The sequence below is a fragment of the Rhinoderma darwinii genome (assembly GCF_050947455.1).
Source record: "Rhinoderma darwinii isolate aRhiDar2 chromosome 3 unlocalized genomic scaffold, aRhiDar2.hap1 SUPER_3_unloc_12, whole genome shotgun sequence".
Lineage (NCBI taxonomy): Eukaryota > Metazoa > Chordata > Amphibia > Anura > Rhinodermatidae > Rhinoderma > Rhinoderma darwinii.
The window spans coordinates 112,501-117,500 of record NW_027461737.1 but is presented as its reverse complement, the minus strand read 5'-3'; the positions used below and the strand labels follow the sequence as shown (position 1 = coordinate 117,500).

Sequence of the window (5,000 nt, the reverse complement as noted above, 5' to 3'; positions counted from 1 at the left end):
CTCTAATCGGCTTAACAAATTTCAACCTGTTTTGGCAGTATTAGCCCTGCCTGCAATCTTGGGCTTTGGAAGACAATAAGGGTAATTTACAAAAACACCCGACGAGGATGGGATTTGAACCCATGCATGCAGAGCACAATGGATTAGCAGTCCATCGCCTTAACCACTCGGCCACCTCGTCAACTTATTTTCATTTTTTTCTTTGGTTAGTTTCCAGCTGTTTTATAACCAAACCTGATCCCTAAAAAGTGTTTTACAAATTTTGAGAAGTGTCAGTAATATGTATTCTAAATTTATTTTCCCTTATTTAAAATCAAATCTTTTCTTGTTTATAAAAATGTCATTAAATGGCATGCAAGAACTAGATGAGTGTATATATAGGTCTACTAGAACACATCTACAAAAAAAAACATTTGTAGTAATAGTTCCATGCAAACATTTTCTAGAAGGTTTATCATTTACACAAGTTTTTAGAGTTCTGCTCCTCTAATCGGCTTAACAAATTTCAACCTGTTTTGGCAGTATTAGCCCTGCCTGCAATCTTGGGCTTTGGAAGACAATAAGGGTCATTTACAAAAACACCCGACGAGGATGGGATGCAGAGCACAACGGATTAGCAGTCCATCGCCTTAACCACTCAGCCACCTCGTCAACTTATTTTCATTTTTTTCTTTGGTTAGTTTCCAGCTGTTTTATAACCAAACCTGATCCCTAAAAAGTGTTTTACAAATTTTGAGAAGTGTCAGTAATATGTATTCTAAATTTATTTTCCCTTATTTAAAATCAAATCTTTTCTTGTTTATAAAAATGTCATTAAATGGCATGCAAGAACTAGATGAGTGTATATATAGGTCTACTAGAACACATCTACAAAAAAAAACATTTGTAGTAATAGTTCCATGCAAACATTTTCTAGAAGGTTTATCATTTACACAAGTTTTTAGAGTTCTGCTCCTCTAATCGGCTTAACAAATTTCAACCTGTTTTGGCAGTATTAGCCCTGCCTGCAATCTTGGGCTTTGGAAGACAATAAGGGTCATTTACAAAAACACCCGACGAGGATGGGATGCAGAGCACAATGGATTAGCAGTCCATCGCCTTAACCACTCGGCCACCTCGTCAACTTATTTTCATTTTTTTCTTTGGTTAGTTTCCAGCTGTTTTATAACCAAACCTGATCCCTAAAAAGTGTTTTACAAATTTTGAGAAGTGTCAGTAATATGTATTCTAAATTTATTTTCCCTTATTTAAAATCAAATATTTTCTTGTTTATAAAAATGTCATTAAATGGCATGCAAGAACTAGATGAGTGTATACATAGGTCTACTAGAACACATCTACAAAAAAAAACATTTGTAGTAATAGTTCCATGCAAACATTTTCTAGAAGGTTTATCATTTAGACAAGTTTTTAGAGTTCTGCTCCTCTAATCGGCTTAACAAATTTCAACCTGTTTTGGCAGTATTAGCCCTGCCTGCAATCTTGGGCTTTGGAAGACAATAAGGGTAATTTACAAAAACACCCGACGAGGATGGGATTTGAACCCATGCATGCAGAGCACAATGGATTAGCAGTCCATCGCCTTAACCACTCGGCCACCTCGTCAACTTATTTTCATTTTTTTCTTTGGTTAGTTTCCAGCTGTTTTATAACCAAACCTGATCCCTAAAAAGTGTTTTACAAATTTTGAGAAGTGTCAGTAATATGTATTCTAAATTTATTTTCCCTTATTTAAAATCAAATATTTTCTTGTTTATAAAAATGTCATTAAATGGCATGCAAGAACTAGATGAGTGTATATATAGGTCTACTAGAACACATCTACAAAAAAAAACATTTGTAGTAATAGTTCCATGCAAACATTTTCTAGAAGGTTTATCATTTACACAAGTTTTTAGAGTTCTGCTCCTCTAATCGGCTTAACAAATTTCAACCTGTTTTGGCAGTATTAGCCCTGCCTACAATCTTGGGCTTTGGAAGACAATAAGGGTCATTTACAAAAACACCCGACGAGGATGGGATGCAGAGCACAATGGATTAGCAGTCCATCGCCTTAACCACTCGGCCACCTCGTCAACTTATTTTCATTTTTTTCTTTGGTTAGTTTCCAGCTGTTTTATAACCAAACCTGATCCCTAAAAAGTGTTTTACAAATTTTGAGAAGTGTCAGTAATATGTATTCTAAATTTATTTTCCCTTATTTAAAATCAAATCTTTTCTTGTTTATAAAAATGTCATTAAATGGCATGCAAGAACTAGATGAGTGTATACATAGGTCTACTAGAACACATCTACAAAAAAAAACATTTGTAGTAATAGTTCCATGCAAACATTTTCTAGAAGGTTTATCATTTACACAAGTTTTTAGAGTTCTGCTCCTCTAATCGGCTTAACAAATTTCAACCTGTTTTGGCAGTATTAGCCCAGCCTGCAATCTTGGGCTTTGGAAGACAATAAGGGTCATTTACAAAAACACCCGACGAGGATGGGATGCAGAGCACAACGGATTAGCAGTCCATCACCTTAACCACTCGGCCACCTCGTCAACTTATTTTCATTTTTTTCTTTGGTTAGTTTCCAGCTGTTTTATAACCAAACCTGATCCCTAAAAAGTGTTTTACAAATTTTGAGAAGTGTCAGTAATATGTATTCTAAATTTATTTTCCCTTATTTAAAATCAAATCTTTTCTTGTTTATAAAAATGTCATTAAATGGCATGCAAGAACTAGATGAGTGTATATATAGGTCTACTAGAACACATCTACAAAAAAAAACATTTGTAGTAATAGTTCCATGCAAACATTTTCTAGAAGGTTTATCATTTACACAAGTTTTTAGAGTTCTGCTCCTCTAATCGGCTTAACAAATTTCAACCTGTTTTGGCAGTATTAGCCCTGCCTGCAATCTTGGGCTTTGGAAGACAATAAGGGTCATTTACAAAAACACCCGACGAGGATGGGATGCAGAGCACAATGGATTAGCAGTCCATCGCCTTAACCACTCGGCCACCTCGTCAACTTATTTTCATTTTTTTCTTTGGTTAGTTTCCAGCTGTTTTATAACCAAACCTGATCCCTAAAAAGTGTTTTACAAATTTTGAGAAGTGTCAGTAATATGTATTCTAAATTTATTTTCCCTTATTTAAAATCAAATCTTTTCTTGTTTATAAAAATGTCATTAAATGGCATGCAAGAACTAGATGAGTGTATACATAGGTCTACTAGAACACATCTACAAAAAAAAACATTTGTAGTAATAGTTCCATGCAAACATTTTCTAGAAGGTTTCACAAGTTTTTAAAGTTCTGCTCCTCTAATCGGCTTAACAAATTTCAACCTGTTTTGGCAGTATTAGCCCTGCCTGCAATCTTGGGCTTTGGAAGACAATAAGGGTAATTTACAAAAACACCCGACGAGGATGGGATTTGAACCCATGCATGCAGAGCACAATGGATTAGCAGTCCATCGCCTTAACCACTCGGCCACCTCGTCAACTTATTTTCATTTTTTTCTTTGGTTAGTTTCCAGCTGTTTTATAACCAAACCTGATCCCTAAAAAGTGTTTTACAAATTTTGAGAAGTGTCAGTAATATGTATTCTAAATTTATTTTCCCTTATTTAAAATCAAATCTTTTCTTGTTTATAAAAATGTCATTAAATGGCATGCAAGAACTAGATGAGTGTATATATAGGTCTACTAGAACACATCTACAAAAAAAAACATTTGTAGTAATAGTTCCATGCAAACATTTTCTAGAAGGTTTATCATTTACACAAGTTTTTAGAGTTCTGCTCCTCTAATCGGCTTAACAAATTTCAACCTGTTTTGGCAGTATTAGCCCTGCCTGCAATCTTGGGCTTTGGAAGACAATAAGGGTCATTTACAAAAACACCCGACGAGGATGGGATGCAGAGCACAACGGATTAGCAGTCCATCGCCTTAACCACTCAGCCACCTCGTCAACTTATTTTCATTTTTTTCTTTGGTTAGTTTCCAGCTGTTTTATAACCAAACCTGATCCCTAAAAAGTGTTTTACAAATTTTGAGAAGTGTCAGTAATATGTATTCTAAATTTATTTTCCCTTATTTAAAATCAAATCTTTTCTTGTTTATAAAAATGTCATTAAATGGCATGCAAGAACTAGATGAGTGTATATATAGGTCTACTAGAACACATCTACAAAAAAAAACATTTGTAGTAATAGTTCCATGCAAACATTTTCTAGAAGGTTTATCATTTACACAAGTTTTTAGAGTTCTGCTCCTCTAATCGGCTTAACAAATTTCAACCTGTTTTGGCAGTATTAGCCCTGCCTGCAATCTTGGGCTTTGGAAGACAATAAGGGTCATTTACAAAAACACCCGACGAGGATGGGATGCAGAGCACAATGGATTAGCAGTCCATCGCCTTAACCACTCGGCCACCTCGTCAACTTATTTTCATTTTTTTCTTTGGTTAGTTTCCAGCTGTTTTATAACCAAACCTGATCCCTAAAAAGTGTTTTACAAATTTTGAGAAGTGTCAGTAATATGTATTCTAAATTTATTTTCCCTTATTTAAAATCAAATCTTTTCTTGTTTATAAAAATGTCATTAAATGGCATGCAAGAACTAGATGAGTGTATACATAGGTCTACTAGAACACATCTACAAAAAAAAACATTTGTAGTAATAGTTCCATGCAAACATTTTCTAGAAGGTTTCACAAGTTTTTAGAGTTCTGCTCCTCTAATCGGCTTAACAAATTTCAACCTGTTTTGGCAGTATTAGCCCTGCCTGCAATCTTGGGCTTTGGAAGACAATAAGGGTAATTTACAAAAACACCCGACGAGGATGGGATTTGAACCCATGCATGCAGAGCACAATGGATTAGCAGTCCATCGCCTTAACCACTCGGCCACCTCGTCAACTTATTTTCATTTTTTTCTTTGGTTAGTTTCCAGCTGTTTTATAACCAAACCTGATCCCTAAAAAGTGTTTTACAAATTTTGAGAAGTGTC

At 34.9% G+C, this 5,000-nt stretch overlaps 4 non-coding genes across 4 annotated transcripts; all 4 read right to left on the bottom strand.

Annotated features, from left to right (window-relative positions):
* Positions 1–99: 99 nt before the first annotated feature.
* Positions 100–181, bottom strand: TRNAS-GCU (transfer RNA serine (anticodon GCU)). The gene has a single exon. It is a non-coding gene; the product is annotated as a tRNA-Ser (tRNA).
* Positions 182–1,523: 1,342 nt separating this feature from the next.
* On the bottom strand, positions 1,524–1,605 carry TRNAS-GCU (transfer RNA serine (anticodon GCU)). Its single transcript has one exon. It is a non-coding gene; the product is annotated as a tRNA-Ser (tRNA).
* A 1,804-nt stretch (positions 1,606–3,409) lies between these two features.
* TRNAS-GCU (transfer RNA serine (anticodon GCU)) lies at positions 3,410–3,491 on the bottom strand. The gene has a single exon. It is a non-coding gene; the product is annotated as a tRNA-Ser (tRNA).
* A 1,334-nt stretch (positions 3,492–4,825) lies between these two features.
* TRNAS-GCU (transfer RNA serine (anticodon GCU)) lies at positions 4,826–4,907 on the bottom strand. The gene has a single exon. It is a non-coding gene; the product is annotated as a tRNA-Ser (tRNA).
* Positions 4,908–5,000: the final 93 nt, after the last annotated feature.